The 24635-nt window shown below is 35.7% G+C and overlaps 1 protein-coding gene across 21 annotated transcripts in view; it reads right to left on the bottom strand.

Moving 5' to 3' along the window:
• The window catches only part of TENM3 (teneurin transmembrane protein 3), a 3351339-nt gene that overhangs the window by 242316 nt on the left and 3084388 nt on the right, over positions 1 to 24635 (bottom strand). The window lies entirely within an intron of this gene.

Raw genomic sequence — 24635 nt, 5'->3', positions numbered from 1 at the left:
TTTTAACTACCAATCAACCTTTGTGATCATAATAAGTTGTATGCAAAAAACATTATGTTTTCATAGATTAATGGGACATGTGAGACTGATTTTTTATTGGCGCTACAAACGTGACAGAATTTTTCCAAAATCATACTTAATTTTTTGAATCATATTGTTTTTAATTACATGGAAAGTTAATTTTTAATATTCTTCTTTTAAAAATTTGACTTTCCAATTTTCTTCTTCCTTCCCTCCCTCCCTTACCCCTCTGTCTTGTTGATTAGGGAGTTAGGGGGATGACTGTTATTTGGTACTCAACTTATACTTCCACCCATAGAAGATGTCAATCTTAGACAAACTACATTTCAAAGTGCAACGTAATTTTAAAGAAATACATTAAGCCATGATGTTAATATAAATGTAGATATTAAAAAAAAGAGGAAAAAATACAGGAACTTCACCTGCATTTATGAACATCAACAGTGATTATTAAGCTAGATAATACAATCTAACCGGGCAATTCTCTCTTTGCTGGAAATGAATCTGTGATATGTAATGGTTTGAATACATGCTATCAAACCTCTTAATACTCTTTGCAGGGCACAACAATGAAGACAAAAAACCCCTCCTCCTCTATTATATTACAACCAGCAATTACTGAATGTTACTAGTGGTCTCTAATAATCCATATCATAGTAATTTAACAACAAATAATTTCTTATTCTTGAACAAAAGGACACAGGCAATGGCCAAAGACAAGAAGACATATCTATTTTCTTAGATAATCTCTGTCTCTGAGGTCTCTTATTCTAGGACTTTTTAGAAAACCAGTTTGGTTCGCTGCTTTGGGACTCAAGCAAAATGATAAATGTCGAAATCTCAATTACACTGAAATAATAATCCTTTGAGGGAAAAGTGGGTTAAAACTGCTCATATAATTCTAATGGGGTTAAAATAAAGGAAACTAATAATTTTAAATTCATGAAAAGACTTAACATTCAGGTGTCGTAGGCTTAATCAGCTTTGTCTTTCCCAGCACCAGTGGGTGTCACTGAATATGATTACAATTGCTATAGAAGGCTTTAAGGCACATTTCAACAAGATGGTTACAGGATCATTTAACAAGCTACAGCTAGCAAAAGCTTTTTTTTTTTTTTTAAGTCTACTTAAAATTTTTGTCTGATGTAGATCATAGGGTAATTTATCAGATGGTGCAGAACTAAATACACCCATTGCATGAAATAATAGAAAGTGTAACAAAAAGCCGCTTTTGTAATCAGTCAAAAAAAAAAAAAAAAAAAAAAAACACATCAAACACCTACCATATACAAGGTCCTATTATGTGCTAAGCACTGTTTTGTACTAGGTATTACAAAGGAGACACAAGAATAAGCTATGGTCCCTGTCCACAAAGTTTTCCTCATTCTTAGGGAGAGAAAGTAACATATCAAACTAATATTACAAAGTGAGATAAGTATGATATAACCTCCTGTAGAAAGTCAACTCCTTGGGGGTAGGAACTATTTTTTCTTTATTTATTTTCTGTATTCTAATCCTTAGCACAATTTCTTACAATTTTCTTTGTTTTTGTTGTTCAATTGTTTTTGACAACATGACTACATTTGAGATTTTCTTGGCAAAGTCACCGATTTGCCGTTTACTTTTCCAGCTCATTTTATAGATAAGGAAACTGAAACAAATAGGGTTAAGGGACTTACCCAGGATCACACAGCTAGGAAGAATCTGAAGGCTGATTTCAGGCCACTGTCTTATCCATTGTGCCACCTAATTGCCCTACACATAAGTATTTAATAAAAGTTTGATGCACTATTTCTAGATGGGATACAAGAGTCAGGAAGAAAGGAATGGTCTAAGAAGTCTCAACTTAAACTGGTGATTGAAAGAAGGGAAGGATGTAGATAAGCAAACAGTGCAGAAGGTATTCCAAGTCCAGAGGGACGTGTATGAGGAATAAAGGAAATACTAGGGTAAACCTGGAATCTAAAATGATGATGGTACATTCATGTGATAAGACTTGTCTTGTCCACAGCTGAAGTTTCATGTTGAGAATAATAAGAAATAAAGTTCAATATAAAGGGGAGATTGAGTCAATTCAAAGGGTAGATGATAAAAGGGTATGGAAACTAGAAAGAGAAATTTAGATAGTATTTTAGGAAATAGGGAACTCTGAAAGATTTTTAATCAGGGTCAACATATTGTCTATATGTATATATATCCATATATAAACACACATATGGTAGAACAAAGCAGAACAAGTCTATGTTCAAGCCAAGCTGGAATTTTTTAATAGTAATTGATCCTGGAGGTGATGAGGAAATAGGAATTGAAAGAAAGGGAGATGGTTCCAAGAGAAAGCTTAACAGGTTTCAGAAAGGAGAGAGAAAAGGAAAAAGGATATGTCAAAATAACAGTAAGCTTCCTCGTTGGGGCCCTAAGAGAATATCAGTGTGTTGACCAAAAGAGGGCAGTCAGAAAAAAATTATTTTAAAATTTCATTGTCATTAAATTAAAAATATTTAACTATTATAGATTCTGTGATATCTTTTCTTGAATTCATAGTAATTTTATTGGATCATAGTTTCTATGCAGATTTCCAGGAATACCTCTTCTAAACACCAAATCCTTTACTCTTTTCACTGTAACACGATGACGCAGTGGTTAGCTTCATATATTTGCAGGGCTGTGCTATAAAAAAATCTAGATCTGGAAGGACATCTTAAGCTACTTGGTCCAACCCTCTCAATTTACAGGTGAAGAAATTTGTCCAAGATCATACAGGCAGTAAGCATCTGAAGTACAATGCAGGTCCTTTGACTTGGGAGCCGATGCTCTCCCTTACACTATGCTCCTTGAATGATTTTGAGAAATTAATAGAATGAGTTAAAAAGCCTCAAATATACTTGTCTTTAAGCTTCTGAAATTAATTGCCTTTTCATCTCACTTATCATCTTTGAAATTCCCCAGTGCAAAACCCTTCTCCCAACACTATATGAACATTCTTCCCTATTAGATTATAAGCTCAATTAAAGCAGGATGTCTGGTTTCTCATATTTATATCCATAGTACTGGTCTCTTCTTTTGCTCCCTTCCTCTCTTCCTTCTTTCTCTCTACTTTGCAGCTTTCCCTTGTTTTATATTGATTGCATTATCTTATCTACTACAGCATGTTGACGGATAGATTCCTTTTTCATTTGGATGCACAATGAATAAGTTAATACAAATAGGATATATGGGTTCTGTGAATCCAGAAGAGAATGCTAAGTCCAAAGACTGTGATTTCAAGACAAAATGTAGTTGCTATTGCTGTTGTTGGTCGCTCAGTTGTGGCCAACTCTTCATGACCACATGGACCATACCTTCCATGGGGTTTTCTTGGAAGGTGCTGGAATGATTTGCCATTCCTTCCTCAGTAGATTAAGGCCAACAGGAGTTAAGTGATTTGCCCATGGTCACAAAGCTAATAAGTATCTAAGATCACATTTGAACTCGTCTTCTTGAGTCCTAAGCCTATGTTCTATACACTAAGCTTAGCTCTATCCTGAAAAATGAGGGAAGAGGATAAAAATAAAGTCTGGGTTAGTAAATGGGGTGCTTAGAAATCCAAAATGGATAGAAAGGGCACAAACACCAGTAGAATCAGAATGTACTGGCAGAGGCTGGTCTGCAAAATTTAAAACAGGTGAGCACAGCATCTGAAGCTAAGGATCCATATAACAACTGAACTAAGGTATGACTAAAAGTCCTGGGATAGGAACTATCTACTTAGTGCCCTAGTTTTAAGTGCTCCTTTTAGTGTGAACAGACAAGGTCTATTATGTCCATACCGTTCCACAAAGCAAGTCATATCCTTATAAGGATTAATGAGGAGAGCCTCCACCATTAAAAGACAGATTAGAAAACAAAGAGAATGATTCCTAAAAACAAAAGCATGTGGAACCTAACCTAAAATATTCCAGAGATCTTTGCAGAGACATGGCCACCACATGGGCCAGCAGTTACTTGTATCTTCATGGCAATCTTTCCAGAAGGGACTTTAGGGTTTGTTTAGTCCTTGACCTCATTTTATAGATAACAAAACTCAAGCAAAGAGAGGTTAAATGATTTACCCAAATTCATATAAGTTACAAAAATCAGAGATAAAATTTGAACCTGAGTCCTTTAATAACAAATTTGGCAATCTCCTCCTCCCATTATACCATTTTACTTCTAATATCTTCTCTCATTTTCCCTTTTCATCTTCTCTTCCCTGTGATATTCTGAAAATGGATGCTGGAAGCCTCTAAAAATGATATTATATCTACAAATCACAGAACACCATGACTTCTAAAGGATCTCAGTTGCAATAGAAAGACATATGGTAGGTATAAGTAGGCTATAGCACATTGCCAGTAATGACTTATACAAGAAAGATGGCATAAAAATATCAACCAGTGCATGTGCAACTATAAAAGGTTATGTAGTAAGAATAAGGGATTATATATAAGGGCAGATCGAGTAGTACACTGTTATTTATAATATGTTAAAAGATCCAGGGAAAGATCTCAAGTAAAATGGGTCAATACTTCATGGAGAGAATATAGAACCACATGGAAAAAAATTAAACAGGATGATAAATCACTGAGATATAGTTACCTAAATCAGCACAGGAAATGCATTAATGTTCTTATAACATCAATTCAAAATAGTGAAGTATATTGTTTATTTTGCTGATTTGCATAATCACATGTTATTAAGCTTTGTACTATCCCTAATCAGTAGCAGTTCCATAGATGGGGATTTGTATGTATGTTGGAAGGTGAGAGCTAGGATTATGAACTATGGATGATAATTGTGGAAATAACATCCCTACTCCCCCCTTACCCTTAGTAAGTAGTCTTGTGAAGTGGTGTGCTAATAATACTTGGAGCATTTCCCAACAGAATGGGTAGAAAATACTCTTGAAGAACTTGTAGGGACCATGGAGAGCAACAAATTTGAAGTGGAAAGGAATAAGGAATAGAGACCAAAGCAGAAGAACTGATCAAAGTATTTTCTCAAAAAGGAAGACAGATGAGTACAAAATAGTCAGGCCCAGGTGCTAAGTAATCAACAGTGGGCCTAGTTAGCTGAGAAAACTACACCAGCCATTTATGACTAGGTTAAAGTTATTATAGGATAAAATTCTTGTTTGGAAATGACACAATTCTACATTCCTTAAGTTTGTTTAATTTTTTTTTTACTTTACTTCCCTTTAGTGTTAGTGAAATTCCTTTCTGAAATTCAATCTCTGTTTCTGTTTCAGTTAGCAAAATCACAGTTGGTATCTACATTTTAGGTAAGGAGAATTTGATGGGAACACTGATACTGCTTTTACAATTCCAGATTCCAGATTAAGATCACAGATTCTTAAGAGCTGGAATGAACCTTAAAAACTGAGTCCAACATTCACTGTACAGATGGTATAATTAAAGAACAGAGAGTGTAGTGATTTGCAAGGGTCACACAGCTAGGAAGTCTTGAGGTGGGATTTGAACTTACTTGGCCCAGCTGTCCTGGGACAGTGGCTATCACACCGTTATCTCACCACTCCAATTATGCTGTCTATCGGCCAGCTTCTTATCCGCCCCACTCCCTCCTGATTTCAGACTCAGCCCCTTGGTTCCTGACAAGTATCTGGCTTACAGCCATTGGTCACCTTGTCACTTCATGGCCACAAAGTGACAAGACTTGTCTATATCCCAGCTACCCTCCTCATATTCTGCCCACTATAAGCCTGAACTCTACTTTTCTGACTCTAGTTTTCACCCATGAACTTTTGTCACCTAAATGTCACCATGGCAATTCATGGTATTTCCCCTTTTCTGTTTTTTTTCTAACTTCCCTTTCTGTCTTTCCTCTTTAGAATGGAAGTTCCCTTAGGGAAGAGACTGTATTACTTGCTTTATCTCTATCTCCATCAGTCAGTACAATGTCTGACACATTGTATATCTGGCACATAAGTATAAAACATGCATTCACTCATTCATTCTTCGCTGTTAATTCCAAAGCTCTGTGTACTCTATCAGAAATAGTTGGTCCCTACTTTTTGGTTAAAGGAATTCTTGGAGACATCTTAAAGAAGACTCAGAATGGTTAAATGATTTGTTTAAAGTCACACTGGTTGTAAATAACAGAGCAAGAATTTGAACTCAGATCCCCCAGAATCCAAATTTCTTATTCTTTCCCAGAGACAGAAAGAGAGAGATACATAGAGAGACAGATACAGACAGAGACAGAAGCAGAGAGACAGAAGAGGGAGAGAGACTGAGAGAGAGTATCTGGGAGAGACACAAACACACATAGAATTAGAGAGAAAGATACAGACAGAGAGAGAGACAGACAGACAGAGAAATAGGGAGAGGAGATTCACAGAGAGAAAACAGAAATAGACAGACAAAGACAGGGAGCAAGAGAGACACAAACAGAAAAACATAATTAGAGAAAAAGACAAAGAGGCACAGAGACAGAGAGAGGCAGAGAGACAGATAAAGGGAGAGAAGCAGACACACAGAGAGAGAGAACAGAAAAAAAAAAAAACAGACAGGCACACACAGAGAGAGACAGAGAATTACAAAGACATAGAGAAACCGAGATTATGTTCAAAATTAGGAAGAACTTATATACAATACTAAAGGTAGTGAGCTCTTCTGTTCTAAAAGTCTTCAAGTAGAGGAAGGAAGATCACTAGTCTTATTCCTTCCAACTCTGAAATTATATGATTCTGTGGGCACTGGGTAAACCGCAGTAAAATACTATCATCTGAGAAATCTTCTATGTCAAGATGGCTTTTTTCTTGTTTTTGCTTACTGACTGCAATTAAGTTATTTTTTTGATGAGACAAATGGAGTTAAGTGACTTGCCTAGGGTTACACAGCTAGTAAGTATTGTGTCTGAAACCTCTTCCTTTCTCCCTCCTCTCTATCTCTCTCTTTGTCACTTTTCCCCTCTCTTCCCTGATCCTTCTCTCTCCCCCCTCCTACCTCTAACACTTAGAGGTCATGATCTTACTAAAATAATAAACACAAATATATTTTGGTAAAAATGTATGCTCTAAATTGGGGACAAAACAAATTACATTGGTCTTGCCTTTTTCTCTCTAGCATCCCCTTTGGATCAAACGTACTCTCATTATCTATCCTTCATCAAACTGATTCTATTCTTTACTGCAGTCATGACCCAGAGAGCAGCCTTCAATTCTTCTGTTCTTACTGGTTATGAAAACTTCTGTGAGTGTAACAGTTGTTTGCAAGTATGTGGTGAGGGAAAGAGGAATTTAAATGTTTAAAACACGGCTTTCCAAGAGATCAGGTAGAAAAGACTTATAGCTAAGGTCCAGACCAGAGACCAATGATCTCTTCAATCCATGGCTGTTTCTCACTTTTAACCTATTTATTGTAATCTGTTTACACAGGATCATAGCTTGTATCTCATTCCAGATGGCTGGCACAAGAAAGTATTATGAGCACTTTTATTTCCCAGGGTTGTAAAGAAAGATAAAATGAAATATTTGTAAAGCATTGTGCAAACCTTAAAGTGTATATAAACACTAGCTATTATTTTTATTATTAGTCACATAAGCCATATCCTTAATAAGGCAGATAGTATACAAAAAAATTAGGAAAAAAAAGAAACTGTTCCCAACCTAATACCCAGGCAGAGAAAAAAGTGCTCCTGGGAAGGCAAAGGACTGTTGTTCATGTCCCTCTGATGGGCTCTAATGTTGTTTTCTGGCTTAGGAACTGATCATCTTTTCAAAAAATCTTTTCTGATATAGCATTTCTGGTCAACATTTGTTTTTATGCATTTGTCACTCAAGAGATGAGAACGATGACATAGGCCAAAGTGGGTGGATGTTTTTTGTTTTCTTTATTGTACCAAGAATCACCTCCCTTTGGGGTACAAAATAGCTGGTCTTGTTTCAAAAGTTATGAGAAAAGGGAACTGAATAATCCTGTCTGCAGTAGATACTCCCCCCCCCCATAAGATGATGCTATCAAACAATTAGGAAGCTGAATGAGAAGGACGTTTTTGCTCCAACAATTAAGACATCCAGGAGCATCAATGATGACAAGAGCCTCAACAAAATAAACTTGTTTCTGTACAAGAGGATAACGCTACGAACTATGTGGGGCATGAAGGTGAGTCAGGTTGTGCTATTTTTCCTGATCTCTCCTGATCTCACAATCATGATGGGGGTGGGAGGGAAGGTGGAGATAGAATTCTGTCTGAAGTCTGTTACTAGAACAAAATCTGGGCTTTTTGTTTGTCCTCATTGAGCTGTTACTGTCAGCTTCCACACTGCTATATGTAAATTCAGTTCTTACTTGCCTCCTTTTTTACAGCCTTAAGCTGTGTTCTTGTGGGAGATGAGAGATGGAAATGGGCTTTAGAATAGCACAGAAAGGAAAGAAAATGATTCCTTTTGGGAAGAAAGAGGGGAGGGAGGGATGAAGGAGGGGGGAGTAGGAGGGCGATAGGGAGAGAGAGGGAGAGCGGGGAGGAGATGATATGGAAGACAAAGCTGAGGGAATGTCCCTGTTCTTAATAGTGAGTAGTGCCACGCTTGGGTACTCTGGATGACTCCTAGGGTTCCATTACTTTTCTTTCTCTAAAAAGGGTCAAAAGTGTGGGCTGAGCTGTCATAAGGTACATGGGGAGGGAGTCTATGTTTTGCTGAGATAGAGCAGGAATGTTCCTGCCAAAAAAAATACCTCCTCCTAAATGTCGAAGGGAGATCAAAATGAAAGAACAGTGAAAGCCATCATTTCCCAGGAGAAAAAAAAAACAAAAAACTGTTTCATTCAAACAGATTTAAATGGAAAAATCACTGTAGTTCTATGTAGAGTTTTGCTTTTTTTTAATTCCAAAAAATCATATTTCATAGAAATATAAATTTGGAGCTCAAAAGCTAACACCCTTATTTTATAGATGTGAAAACAAAGGAACAGAGAGGTTCAGCAACTTGTCCAGCGTAACACAGCTTGTAAGTGTCTGAGACAAAATTCGCTCAAAGCTTCATGATTCCAAGTGCTATCACTCTACCTACTTTAATGCCTAGCAGACTATTAAAAAACACAGAAGTTTCTGGAGTAGTGGGTAGGAAACAAGAAGACATGGGTTCAAGTTCCACTTATGCATATGAGTCATGTTGTGGCTCTTTAAGATCATCAGTTGCAAAGAAGGTGCTGCCTTGTATTAATTAATGGCGTGTCCTCACCCAAGACTTCTCCATAGCAGTGAAATTCTACCCCTATTTACTTATCTGTGCTCATGCTGTTTTCCTCAAATGTCACATAAAACTTGAATGGTGGACGTATGATTTTCTTGTTCTCTTTGTTTTATTAAACATTTGCCTGCTGCATTGTTGAAAGTGAATTTAATAAAAGTTTTTTTTTAAAAATCTAATTATCAAATAATTTAATGTTCCTAATGAAGCAGGTTCCCAGGTCGGGGTAGAAAGTCAGCGCTTCAGAAAAGGGAAAAATGACTTGTGAGATGCCCTTGTACCAATGTCATTGGGGAGAAGCATTGATCACTGTCGCCTGTGTTTTCATAAGGCAAAAGCCAGGACCACTTCTCTGCTGGACTCATTCTCCACCGAATGTATTCTCACCTTGCCTTTTCTGTTGAGCCTCTCTTTCATCCTCTAACCTTCCTTCCTTCTTCTTATTCCAACTTTCCCCTTATTAATCGCCTTTATCTCAGACCAACTTTATTTTCTTTCTGAACTCATGGGAAATAAACAAAACACCTCTGTTGTGTTCCACAAATACTGGTCTGCCTCATTTTTCCCCGTTTGCTTCCGCTAAGCGGTACAATCTTAGTTAGATTTTAGCCTCCCAGTGAGCAAGTGCTAAGATGTGTTTTGTTTTAATTTTGATAATGAGCAGCCTGATCCTTGGACTTGGCTTTTATTTCTTTTTTTAATTAAATTTTATTTTTTTCAATTAACAAGCATTTATTTTCTCTTCCTCCCAGCCAACTCACCCTCCTCCCCCATTGAGAAAGGGGAAAAAAAGAAAGAAAACCTCTGTAAGAAATATGCCTAGTCAAGCAAAACAAACGCCCACGCCAGCTATGGCCAAAAATGTTTGCCACATTCTATGTTCTGAGTCCGGCACCTCTCAGTGAGCTGCTGTTTCTAATGTTACCATTAACTAAGTGTTATTTTCAGGGAGTCTCTATGCCTGGGTTTCTCTATTTTCTAAATACAGTCATCATTGCGTCTACTTATTTTTCAAGGATACTGTAAACATAAGTAAAATAAAATGTAAACAAAATGTTGTGAACTCCTAGAAAGTGCTGTAAAATTCCAGGTTTTATTATTATACTGCAAGCGACTCATTTTGTTAACCCCCAAAAGGCAGGCAGGTATATATATCACACCTAACTATGTTTCTCTTATATAGAGAAGTGCAAAAAACATAAGAAACCAGTTCATTAATCTTCATCTCCCTATTCAGCAAAGTAAGTGTGTGGCAAGGATTTTCCTCCTTGTACAAATGAGGAAATGTGAGTTGAGGTAACATGTCCAAGGTTACACCGCAAGTTCATGGTAGATCAGATTGCATAGCAATGATTTCAGGAGGTTCAGTGTGTTTCCCTCATTTCCTTTGCCTCCTCCCTTCCTCCCCATACATGTCAGACTTCCTCTAGAATGGACACTGGCAACAGAACCATCCCACAATGATACAGTTAAAATGGAAAAGGATACTCCTTCCTCTTCTATAATTTTCTTTCACATCATTAAAACAGCTCAGTAGTTCTCCACTGCCCTCAGTCCTGACTTAATGCCAGGTAGGGGAGATGTCTCTGTTTTAGGAGGTCAGTTCCCATTCAAGGCTGGTGCTTAAGTGTGAAAATGGTTCTGATTCTGTTCCAGCACTTTTAGAAATAGAATTCAAAGGCAGCTCAAGTATAAAAATTCAAACTATAAACTGCATTCATTTGCAAGAAAAGAGGAGGATGGTATAGGCAGCTCCCAATGAGGACATTCCCTTAACTAAAGCAGATCTGTTCCTGCTCAGGGACTTTGACTTTTAGGAAGTTAGGGACCTACCTAAAAATAGTAATAAAATAAGTAATTTGCCTGGGATCATTCAGGTACTCTACGTTAAAGAGTGGATTCGAATCCAGGTCTTCTTAGCTCTGACCAGTCTTTGAACACAGCAGGGCCCTAAAAATGTTTGCTGAATTAAAATAAATTAAAATTTCCCTTTAAAGCATAAAGATGGTGCTATATGATTTATTTATTATCATACAACTATTTTAAAGTGAATATATTCTCAGTAAACAAACAAGTCAAGATAACTTGCAGAGCCAGGGGGGAAATATAGACAGGATGAGTAGAGGTAATGTGGAGCCAAGAGCTTTATTTTTACTGAGTAGGAACAGGCTGATTTTGAATTCTCTTAGGTACAAAGAGTGAGAAATTTGTTTGGGTTTCTTTAGGATCACATATCAGTAGATTTATGAAAAGAAACAATAAAAGACAAGTCTTTAAAGAATCTTTACAGCCTTCTTTCCCTAGGAGAATTCATTATCATCTAAAAAAAAAGTTCCCTTGAAAACAAAAGAACCTGACAGGAAAAAGGGTCATTTTCTAACTCCCCCCTCCAATCCAACATCCCTGCTGGCTTTGTGTTGACCACAAGAAAAGACAGCAAAATAAGTGAGAAGTGAGGGGTGAATAATAACTTGCAGACTTTGTACCCTAAGGACTATGATTGAGGCCTCAACTTTCTTATCTATAAAATGAGGGGATTGGCCTGGACAATCTCTAAGGTCTCCTGCAGCTTTGATGTTTTATGATTCTATGATCGTCTAACTACAGTATTAGGAATTGTGGAGGAAAAATTGGATAGCAGCAGAGTATTTGGGTCTTTTCTGGTGAGGGTCAGGCATAAATGTTCAATTTTGACATCTTTTCAAATTTTTATTGATATCCTTTGCTTTTACAATGCTTGTATTTTCCAATATTCTCCTCCATTCAAAAAGATAACCATAGTTAATAAAGATTTAAAAATAAAGAGAAAAAAATCCACCAAACTATCCAGTTCTCTTACACCCTTTGTCAACATCCACTCTGTGATGCAATAGAACTGCCTCCTCTCCTAACTTGCAAAGATACTAAAACTCATTTTATGAAAAGGGAAATGGAGGCAAACAGGGTTAAGTGACCTGTCCAGGATCACACAGCTAGTAAGTGTCTCAGGCCAGATTTGAACTCAGGAAGATGGGTTGTCCTGACTCCAGACCCAACATGCTGTTCATTATGGCACACCTAGCTTGCCCTTCCTAAATCATAGCATTAACTGAAAGATCTTCCTAACTCCAGTTAATTCTACCCTTCCTCTGCTGATAATTTCCTTATTTTTCCTGCTCATGAATTGTCCATATTGTACATGTTGTCTCCTGCTCCAATGAATGTGAGCTCCTTGGGAGCTTTTTATTTTTTGTCTCTCCATTGCTTGGCATATAATATACATTTAATACATATTTATTAACTGAGAGTATATCATTTTTTCACATCCATAGTCCTCACCCCTCCAAAGAAGAAAGGCAGGAACACTTTTTCAACTCTTTTCCAGAGTCCAGCTTCAAAAATAACAACACTCAAAAGACGACAGATGTAGCCTGTTCTTAGTTGATTCGTATATTTTATATATATATATATATGTGTGTGTGTGTGTGTGTGTGTGTGTGTGTGTGTGTGTGTGTACAATGTATATATATATGTATATATATATACATACATATATATATGTGTGTGTGTAATATATATATATATATATATATAAAATACATTAGGGCAGTACAATTAGAGATGTAATATTAAAATGATATGAAGGTGTATTTCACCTAAGTCATTCTTAAATTCATTTAGATACGTGTTCATCTAAGATGGCAAAAAGGAGAAAATAAAAACATGTTACATTTAGGAATGCAGCACAATGCAAAGATGCTCTAGTAGAGAGAACTCTGCACTTGCAGTTAGGGGGATAAACTGCATCTGAACTCTTACTAGCTGTATGAGTACTGAGCAAGTCACTTCATTACTATATGCCTCAGTTTCTTCATCTGTAAAATTAAGATAATAACAGCAACTAGAATGATATCATTGTACTGTATAAAGGTACCAATTTTATTGGATAAAATAAGTCAAGATTTGAAAAGTGTTTTGGAAACATTAAAGTGATATATAAACACCAGTTGTTATCATTGCTATTTTTATTATTATTACTCTTATTTGAAATTAAAGGCCCTAGATTTGAATCTTGTCTCTGTTTTTGTATATTTTTGTTATTTCTGCGTTTCATGGAGCATGTCAATAACCTCTATTAGCACAATTTTCCTTATCCTTAAAATGAGGAGGTTGATTGAAGTGATCTGTGAAGTTTCTTCCAGCTAGAATGTACAAAACACTTTTGATATGTTTTCCCATCTCATTTGATCTTACAATAATGCTGGGATTATGATCCCTATTTTAGGCAGAGAAAATGGACTCAAAGAGTTTAAATAATTTTCCTAGAGAGGAAGTCTTAAGCCACAGTTTGAGCTCAGGTTTTCTTGACTCCAAATCCATCTTCTCTTCTCTATATGATTCTTCACTATATTCTCTTCACTCTATGATGCCATTTTACTAGTAAATAGAACTCAGATTGTGGACATCCATAAAATACTATTTCTCTCCTTTTTCATGACTTAATGAGCATTTAATGTCAGTTTAATTGCTTTTTATTGACTTTAAATGGAATATAATATGCTATGAACCAAAACATGCAAATGTATTTGAAAAGACAGGCAGGTAAAAGCTGGAGGGATAGTGATAAGGGCCTTTTATTTAAAAATAAGGACCTTTTTTTAAATAAAAAAAGGAAAATAGTCATTATTTGTAAGGAGAGAGAGAGAGAGAGAGAGAGAGAGAGAGAGAGAGAGAGAGAGAGAGAGAAATAAAAAAGAAGAATAGGAAAAGGAAGAGAAGGAGGAGGTCCAGAAGATTCTTAATCATTTGTCACATTTTAGGACATTTGACAGTCCCTCAAAATTAGGTTGCTGAAATCACTGAAAAACAATTTGGTAAAATGAAGGGTAGAGAGTTCAACAATCAGAGAAGCTGAATTCTCATTCTGCCTCTGGAAATAAAGATCACTTAAAATCTCTGGACCTCAGTCCCTTTATCCATAAAGGAGGGATTTTGATTACAAAATCTCCAAGGTCCTTTTTGAAAATCCAGTAACTTTGAGATCTATCAAACGTTCACTGGTCTGAGAAATGAATGTTGATTTTCCTAGGATGAAGATTAGTGGCATTCTGAATTGTAATTAATCACAGAGAAAGAATAGTCTATATTATAATTAATTTGGAATAGGAAAAGATATGAACCCCACTTCTTCACAGACATTTCCTATTCATAATTGTGAACAGATCATACAACCTCTTAGCTTATCTCTCAACGTTAGCTGTACCTTGCCCTCTACCTCCTGAGACATATTTTTGCTAGCCTTTCAAAACTATCCCACACCCCATTTTTTGTGTGTTGTCTTCTTTTATAAGATTATACAATACCTGAGGATGGAAGCTGCCTTTCTTTTTTGTATTTGTATTGCCTTTGCTTAGCACAATTTCTGGCACATAATAGGCATTCAATAAATTTTTATTGACTGGCTTACTGAACATGGCGATAATGATACCTATAGTCTCTACCTCAGAGGAAAGTGTTTTGCAGATCATAAAATACTACAGAAATGCCAGTTATAATTATATTTTCTTTCACAAATTAAAACACACATACTTGTGAGCATATACAATAAATAGAGATTACTACAAAGTGTTTTACTTTTATTTTTCAAATTTTTCAAAATTTCTGACAAAATGACAAGAATTCTAAATGGTCTAGTTTTTTCCTACCTATTTTAAACAAATTTAAAAAATGAAACCATTAAATTATATTTGTAAATCAACAACTGTATGCAATTTAAATGTGATTTATGCAAGTATAGTTAGGAAAATTACTTATTTGGGTAATAACATATTTGAACCCTTTTCTGCTTCTTATTCCTTGCTTGAGTCAGCATTTAGAATACACACTATAGTTGATCAACAATTTTTGTGATCTTGTGGAAATTTGTGTCTTGCTTTTGTGAGTGTGATAATGGTGGCTGTTTGCTTTGCATTAAAAACCTTAGTTCTGCAACTGCTCCTATTCCAAGGATACTACCTGCTCTGTGATTCTATGCAATGCTCTTGAATCTGCTTTAGCTCTAAGAGATTATTTGCAATTTCCGTTTATCACTTACTCTCAGGTATAGTCAAATCTGGGGGCTTTTGTCAAACAAAGGTGGAGATGCATTAGCTTCAACATTACATTTCAATCCAGTTCAAAGAAGACATTTAACTATGCTTATCTTACAATATAAATCTAACAACATATTTCCTAATAAGATACAAAGGAAGTAAATAATGTACTTAAGGAAGGAAAGAGAGAGGAGAGAATCCCTCCTAACTGGAAATATCAGGAGAAGAGGAAAAATAGTATAAAGAAACACTAAATGGAAAGCATGACACCTACATCGTTGTATACCTAGGTTTTAAAAAATGTGTGTGTATAATGGAAGTTTGGCTGGTATGGGGAGTTTCCAAAGGTAGTTTGGGAGGAGATAACGGATAATCCTGTATGCCAGATTGGAATGTGGAATTACTTAAGGTTACTGTTTGTTGTGCTAGTAGGAGAATGGTGAATTAGAAGTTTGATATGAGAAAACTAATGTGGTAGTGGTGTAAGATTTTTTTTTGAGGTAGAAGAAAAACAAAACGGTAGGGAAGGCTATCAGAATAGCCTTTGTGAGAAGTAATTAGCACCCAACTAGCCCGGTAGTAGTGGGAATGGAAAGAGAGAAATTAACATTGAATTACATAAAAGAGACATATTAAGGAAGTAAACTGGATGAGAGTTGGGAATCTATTTTTAGGATGAGAAAGAGAAGTGTCAAAAATGATCCTTTTTCCTAAGGCAAGAAGAACAAGGTAGTGCCATCGACAAAAATTGGAAATTAGAACAGGCGGGTGTGAACAGAGATGGATTTTGGGATGTAGCTTTAGAGTTGAAAGTCACCTTAGAAGACTTAAGTCCTACCTACCCTTTGGGCAAATGAGAAAACTGAGGCTCAGGAAAGTTTAAATAACTTGTTCAAGTAAGTAGCAGAGATAGGATTTGAACTTCTATTACAGAGGGGAAAAAGCACTGGCCCTAGGGTTAGAGGCCTATATTCAAACACTACCCTCTGTCTGATACCATAGCCTTAGACAATCATCTCACCACTCCACAGCCCCGTTTCCTTACACTCATAATGAAGGGACTAAATAGATAAGTCTCTGAGTTCCCCTGTCATGCTAGATTTCCCAGTGGGATCAGAATGGGTAGAAACTAAAATAATGCTTTTGGTTTTGGACTGATTGAATGTTGAGCTTGTTTATTGTGAAAATGATGAATAAAATGTGGTAAGAAGCAGGTCATCCCATGCATCTGTTTTAATTATTCATGAGATTAGAGATTATTGTCCTTGAGTAGACAGTGGTACATCATCTTTGTATAATTCTCAACCAAATTTCTATTGTGCCCTTCTTGTAACCCTCCATCTGTGCCCTTGAAACTTCTTGATTCTTCTTAAGCTTGCTCCTTTGAATATATTTTTCTTCCCTCTGGATTTTTAGTGCCTTTCTTTTTTTTTTTCTTTACAGTTTCTTTCACTCACTAACTGCAAAGATACCTGGATGCCCTTTATCTTAAAAAATAAACCTTCTCTGATTAGGACCCACCCTCAAGTTAACTTTCACTAGCTACTGAACTTCTGGAAACAAGGTCATACTTTTCCCGTCCATCAACTAACCCGTTCTTTCAACCTCCTGTCTTCTTGTAATCTGATTTTAATTACAGTGTCTCTACTGAAATTAATCCCTTTAAAATCATTTTTTGACAATTCATTCTAAAAATCTTTAATATCTTTTAACTCCCCTTGATCTAGGCTAAGAAGGATATAGCATCACTGACTTGCCTTTTTGCTCTTCTTACCTAACTTTTAATATCTCGTTCTTCTGATTTCTTTCTTTGCTCTCTTATCTGTTTGGCCCCTTTTCTTCTTCCAAGACATATTTATATTCTTCAAGGCTGTACTTCTGACTTCCTTCTGTTTCTAAATTCTCTCTTTTGATGATATCACGAACTATCATGGCTTTAGCTATCAACGTCTGACTTCAAGCTGTGATGGAGCAATTTTTCCCTCTATGTGAGGGATTCTCAAATATATTTGACCCCAAAATCTCTTCTAAGTGAAAATGTTGTATTTCTTACTTCCTATGAGATATCATAAGCTTGATGACTTGCTACCACATCAAAATTGACATGTCTAAAATCAGACATGGTTTGGGCAAACAAGCCCCTTCCTCATCACTTTTTTATTCCATGAACAGCACTTCTTCCTCACAGAATATATTCTACTTGACATCAGGGATGATTTCATTTTTATCTTTGTATCTGTGGTGCCTGACAATGGGTCTAGCATACAGTAGGTGATTAACAAACTCTTCTTGACTTAATCAAAGCTTCTACCAAGCTCCATATTTTGGAAATAATTTTTCATTATCTCTTCTCTCTTTCTCCATCTTTTTAGTATTTTCATTTTGAGGCTCAGAAAACCCATGTTAATTTCACTATTTCCTAGTGCTCTTCCTCTGAAATACTACTTTTTACCATCTTTAAACATACATATATGTATACACACATATTTGTTATGATTGATCTTTTGCTTTACATACACTTTAAACTTAATCACAAGATATATTCTGTGAGGTCCAATGCTGTTTCATTTTTTTTTTTTATGCTATGTATCTCCAGCACTTAGCACAATGAGTAGCACAGAGTAGGCACTATATGAATGCTTGTTATCATTATTGTTATCATTGTTGTTGCTGCTGTTCGTAGTAGTAGTCTCTAATATCTCCAGCAACTACCCTTTTAATTTTCACTGTTCCTGTTCCGGTCAGAGTCTTCAGTATTTGTCACCTGTATATCATAACAGTAGCTTCTTTCAGCACTTTCTACTCAGTCATGCTTATGTCATTTTTTCTTAGACAGTTCTAATTGTATCATTCCTCCACTCAAAATGCTCTAAACACTCACCATTGTCTAGTGAATAATGACCAAGTCCCTTAGCTAGGAATTGAAGATTCCCCACTGTTTGGCCCCAATAATTTGACAGCATGGATAGTTCAGGAGAAAGAGCCCTAGATTTGGAGGCAAATCCCAGCTGTGCCAATTACAATCTGTGTTACTTTGGGCAAGTCAATAAACCTCTGTGTAGCTCAGTTTCTCATCTATAAAGTGAGGGGGTTAAGGTAGATGGCCTCTAAGGCCTTTTCCAGCTCTGAACATATGACCCTATTCCTTCTGATTCTACCATTCAAATACAATTTTATACCTTTCATCTTCATCTACCTTATAGACCAGTCAATTAGAGTGTTTACTATTACTTAAATGTGGCCCGCCCTTCAGTCTTCAATACAAATGCATGGGACATACCCATTCAACTTTGAAAGCCTTATTTGAAGCCTTTATCTCATCCTGTCCTTTATTCATTTCCCATTTCTCACAAATCAATTTTCCTGTCCTTTAAGAGCCATTGACATTTCTTCCACAGTTTTATCTGATCCCCCAAGCTGAAAATATTCTCTTTTCAAAGCATTTTGCACCTTTTCTATGTCTTTATCAAATTTTGATAGGCTTATAGTCTGTATATAGTTACTATTTCTCAACTAGTATTTTAAGTTCCCTGTGGAAAAGAAAGAAGGAAAGAAGCATGTATTAAGCACCTATCAAGTGCCAAGTATTATCCTAAGTTTTTTACAGATATTATCTCATACAGTTCTCATATGATCCACACAGTCCTGGGAGGTAGGTGATATTATTATCACCCCCATTTTATAGATGATTTATTCAGGGTCACATGGCTATTAAATGTCTAAAGTTGGACCTGAACTCAGATTACATAACTCCAGGGTTTTTGCTCTATCCACTCTATGACTTAGGTGGTAGGCACTTAGGTGCCTCTAGGGATTAGTGATGTTCTTCCTTCATTCTTGAAGAGAACCATGACGTCAGGGAGGGGACACCTTGACATGCAAGTAAGTTAGACTGAAGTGAGGGAGGGCTGGGCAAGCTCATCTGCCTCACTTTCTCCTCTAGAGCCTTCTGGGGCTAGATAGAGGTAAGATCAATTGAAGATTGAACATTACCTCCCTGATGTCATGGTCTTCTTCAAGAATAGAGGACAAAAAATAGCCTCTGTGAGTAGACTGTCCCATGGGGAATGTAACTATTGGGTAACACAACTTGCTCATTTTCTTTCTTTCCCTTTCCTTATCTTTTTTTTTTTTTTTCATTTTCTTCCTTCCTTTATCTTTCTTTTCTTCTTTCCATCCTTCATTTATCTTTCTTCCTTCTTTTTCTTCTTTCCTTTATCTTTCTTTTTTTCCTTTCTTCCTCCATCTCCCTCTTTCTTTCCTTCCTTTCTCCCTCCCTTCCTTTCCCCTCCCTCCCTTTCTGCTCCCTTCCCTTCCTTCCTTTTTTTTTCTTTTTTTTCCATAGGATATCACCTTACCTATGAGTGCTCTGCTCTGTCCAGAAGAATGTTTTGTTTTGTTGATTGCTGAAATCTCTCAAGATATCTTGAGATAATTTTCCTTTGTAAGGACCATGTCTTAAACCCAGATCACTCTGGCTCTCATCAAGTGGTGTGGTAGTAACAATGGCAGCTAACATTTATATAATTTTTACTATGTGCCAGAAACTGTGCCAAGTGCTTTACAAAAATGATCTCATTTGATCCTCACAACCCCCCTGGGAGGTAGCTGCTATTATTATCCCCACGTTCCAGTTGAGGAAACTAAAACAAACAGAAGACAAATTACTAGCCCAGTATCCCCAGGCTGGGGACCATTGGTGAAGCAGTAGAGAACAGTCTTGGACCTCATCTCTGATACTTGGTAGCAGTTTGACTATAACAAGAAACAACCTCTCGTCTGTAAAATGGGGCTATTCGAGGAGACATGCAGAACCGACTTCACAGCATTAATGTCAGGCTCTAATTAAGGAAATTATGTAAAGTGCTTTGCAAACCGTGTAAATTGCCATAAAAATGTCAGTTATTATTATTCCGGACAGAGATTTGCATAGAATGTTTTGTTTAATGAATTTAATTGAATAATGAATCATAGTTCGCATGTGCTATCCAAATTGCTAGTGATCATTATTATTTTTTTTTTTTGAAAACAACAAAATTTAAAGTTCAAGCAATAATTTGATTCTTAGCTCACACAGAGTTTCTTTGGAGCTTGGAAGAATTTGGAATCTCTTGGCTTTTTATTCATTGACTCAAACAGTGAACATGACACAATAAAATTTTGAAAAAATGTAAACAATGTTATTAACATGTATGTCTATGAGACAATTCACTTATGCAATGAAGTTTTCAATTGTCTGATTTTTATTTCAGAATATTTCAAAATTGCCTTCATTTGAAGGTAAACATGCACAGAATTATCATTTAAAGGGGACTTCATATTATTTTATTTAAGTTGTTTTTTTAGGCTAATTCCCCATGGGGAAAAAAAAAAGACAGCAACACGTGGACAAAAATCTATATTACCTATCCATTACCTACACATTACCCAAGCATCTCTCTGGTCGTTTAAGGTAAGCTTGTTGCAGTTCTCTCATTTCTCTGCATATTGAACTTGGAGGATGAACTGTGGGTTTATATTCATTTTATTTGAAGCAACAAACTAGAAAACGGTCTTCTCTCCCAAACATGTGAATATGTAAAGATGGATGAAACAACTTTATGTTTTATGGCATTTACTTTGAAAATCTGATTAAGATAGATGTCTTTAGCTCATAATTCTTCAATGTCACGTTGTCATAGTTCCCATCAGCAAGATGTTTTAAAGGCTTTCGATTAATATTGCATGCCAGAACTGAAATTACATCCTTTGTCGTTTAGTTCTTAATGGTGCAAGTGATATCTATCAAGTAGTGTTTTATGAAGCGTGTGTGATTTTTATTGCAGGCTGTTTTCACAAATCTTTTTCAGGTTTCAGAAAGACTGTTCAGGGTTTACAATAAATATGTCCTTCAGTTGAGAATCATGATAATTCTCAAAACTGAAGTGAAACTTAGATTATTAGAATTTATTCATCAATAAAACAAACACCTCCTCCTCCTTGAGCCTGCTGCATTCAAATTTATCACTTGTAATGTCTTGAATGTATTAGCTTCAAGTCAAATCTTTTAGGAAATTATTTCTTTACAATATTTGCAAAGAATATGTTCCACCCATCTGCCTTGCAATATTTCCAACAGCAAGTACCTAAATTTTCCCTATTGTTTTCTTCCAAAGTGCCACCATGTTCTTTGCACATAATGGACATGATAAATAAGCATTAATTGAATAAATGAATGAATACTCCATACCAGCGGAAATTAACTTAAAATATAATACATAGATTCTATATACATTGATTTTTTTGGCTAAAGATCTGTTGGCTATCATGTATAGCAAGCAAGAATAAAGTAAAAACTTAAAAACCATGCTTCAACATAAATTTATCCTTGTTGCCAATTATTAATTTATTTAATTAATAGAAACTTGATTTCTTAGTGTCAAGGGAAAGTCTTAGTGAATTAAAACAAATAAAATGCAAAAAAAATTTGTTTAACAAGAATTATAATTAAAAAGAATATCTTATTTGACCAAACAACATGTGTAAGTTAACCTTTTTTTTTTAAACCTCCTGTGATCATCAGCTAGTTAGTAGATAAAACTTTTTGAAAAGCCATATGCAAAAACATAGAGGACAAAAGCAAAGTACTTTTTTCTAGAATGTGTTGCCTTGTCTAGGGTTATATCTCCACAGCTGCTCTAAGATAAGATTGTGCATATTTTCTGTAAGCTGGGCTGCTAGAGAGATCATGTATACTATTTTGTGGTCTTGTCCAGCTTAAGTGTACATTATAAAGAATATAAAAATGAATATTTAGGATAATTTTTTCCCCAGCATTACTCTGCACATTCATCTTGTGCAAGTAATTGTACACTTAAAATCAGAAGCCACTTATCTGGTTCTAGGCAGTAGGGAATAATAATGCACATGGAAAAGGTCTTTCAAATTATATTCCCCATGGCAGATGTTTGCAATTCTCATTAATTCTATAGGGAAGCCTATGCCTTTCTTTCAATGTTTACTTGAAAAAAAATTTTCTCCCCTACTTTATGTGGTGGTTGAAGGAATGGCAATAGTTCACTTTAAAAACGTTCTCTCCATTAGCTAGAATCGATTTTTAAAGCATTCTGACACATCCACATCCAGTCTGAAACAATTCCTTTAACCCCTTATATTCAAATGCACTATAACCTTGAAGGCTTCACATAGTGTTCTTCATTTCAAGAAAATGGAGAAGTCATTTTACCTATGTTTTGAATTTATTTGTGCAGACAAAACTTTCCCGGATGTAGTTATGCTGTCTGTCAGTCAGGCCAAGAAAAGGTTTTTAAAAAACCTACCAACAACAAACCCTATGTTCACTACAATTGTAGGGACTCAAGACAGGAAGGAAGACAGTACTTTTCTCCAATCATGATGCAGCCATGTTATCAGCTGGAAAAAATAAATAAAAAGCTCTTGCTCTTGTAGGACTGTGTTGAGGAAAGATAAGTGACCTGACCTCTCAACTTTGAATAGAAACTATACTTACTTTTATTACAGAGTGAAAATGCTATATAGTAAAAGCCATCATATGTGTGTGTGTGTGTGTGTGTGTGTGTGTGTGTGTGTGTGTGTGTGTATCAGTCCATGGCAATATTCTCTTTCTTCATTCCTTCTCTCTCTATTTTTGTCTCTCTTTCTTCCTCTCTGTGTGTGTTTCTGTCTCTGTCTCTCTGCCTCTCCGTGTCTCTGTCTCTGTCTCTCTGTCTCTCCGTGTCTCTGTCTCTGTCTCTCTCTCTATGTCTGTGTCTCTGTCTGTCTGTTTGTCTCTCTCTCTCCTTCTGTTAAGTGAGTTCCTCCTATGGTATACCTCAGGAACAAATGTGTAGAAAAAAATAATTTTAAATTTTGTGGATTTTAAAAGTGTAGAAGCATTAAAGATTGTATAGAGTTTGTTTTTGAGGGGCTATGGGGGGGGGCTACACAGAGCAACCTCTGTCTCTGTAAATCTCTTTGCTGAAGACCCATAAATTTGTTGATACAAATCCAAATTTCACCCCCTCCCTCTTGTCCATATTGTGGTCGACTGATGATTTTACAGACTTGCAATAGATGTTAATGTACATGTAAGACATTATTCCTAGAGTTCTTTAGGGATTCCTCGAGGGTTATCAAACCAAATAGCACCGTGAAGCACAATCCCATCGGATCATCCTTGATTATCACAATAATTCACTTGACAAATATTTGAGACAGCATTATTAACAGCTCTCTATAAAACAGAAGGCCATTAACTTTTAACTATCTCATTTCCTGCCTTTATCATATAGCACCATATTGATATTGCCTGTCAAAATATGTTCATAGTTAACACTTTTGTAACCTATTTTCCCTAAACTAAGGATAATATTTACTCTCACATAATTAGTTAGCTTTTTCTTTTTTCCATTTGCATATAAGGCAAGCTTAATCCCTAAGTCTCACATATGTTCTGAATATAAAATATCACAAAAAAATGCTTTACACTGTAATTTGATTAAAATGCTTAGTCATTTATACTTGTTAGTATCAATGAAATTACAGATAACATACCTTAAATACGAGGTTTAATTAGAAAGTAAGAATAAGAAAGAAGATGGAAGCAATTAGTTAAATGATTCTTTAGTAAATCAGAAGATACTGTAACAAAGAAATACTAATTAACTTTCAAACAATGAATTTCAAAAATCCAAATTATATGCATACTTATGACTCTACACATAAAGATGAAAAGTGACCTCTGGAATTTTTTTTAAACTCCAACATGCACTGCACATAATTAGCAATCAAGGCTGAATAAACCAGCTTAGTAGTAAGTGGTTTGTTCTGACACTGAGCTAAGACAGACAAGTTCGTCCAAGACCCTAATATCTGCCATGCTTTGCTTAGTTTATGCTTCCTATTCACAAAAGACTAGCATAATGATAATGTTTTCTAATTTCAACTGAAGGCAAAAATATGAAGATTTATAACTGTGAAGATTCAAAGAAGCTGCTAAACATGAAAATTACAAATGTCATGAAATAACCAAATTGAATACAAGATTTTCAAAAATTTTATCTTCCTTTTCAAAGATTCAGCTAATGATTCTGGTGAAAGACAGATAGGAAATGAAGAAAGGAAAGACAATAAAGAAAAAATAATAAGGCTTTGAAGGGTATTCATTACTTTTCAGATAAATACAGATAGTAAAGTATATAAGAAGGGAGTAAATGTAGAAGTAAAAGGATAGATGAGATCCAGAAAAAAGACAAAAGCCAAGAGAGAAAAGAAAAAAGAACCAAACTTTCAAAATAGCATTTGGCTGCATTTTTCAT

Source organism: Sminthopsis crassicaudata, chromosome 6 (genome assembly GCF_048593235.1).
Source record: "Sminthopsis crassicaudata isolate SCR6 chromosome 6, ASM4859323v1, whole genome shotgun sequence".
NCBI lineage: Eukaryota > Metazoa > Chordata > Mammalia > Dasyuromorphia > Dasyuridae > Sminthopsis > Sminthopsis crassicaudata.
The sequence above is the reverse complement of the archived record's forward strand: the minus strand, read 5'-3'. Positions and strand labels throughout refer to the sequence as shown.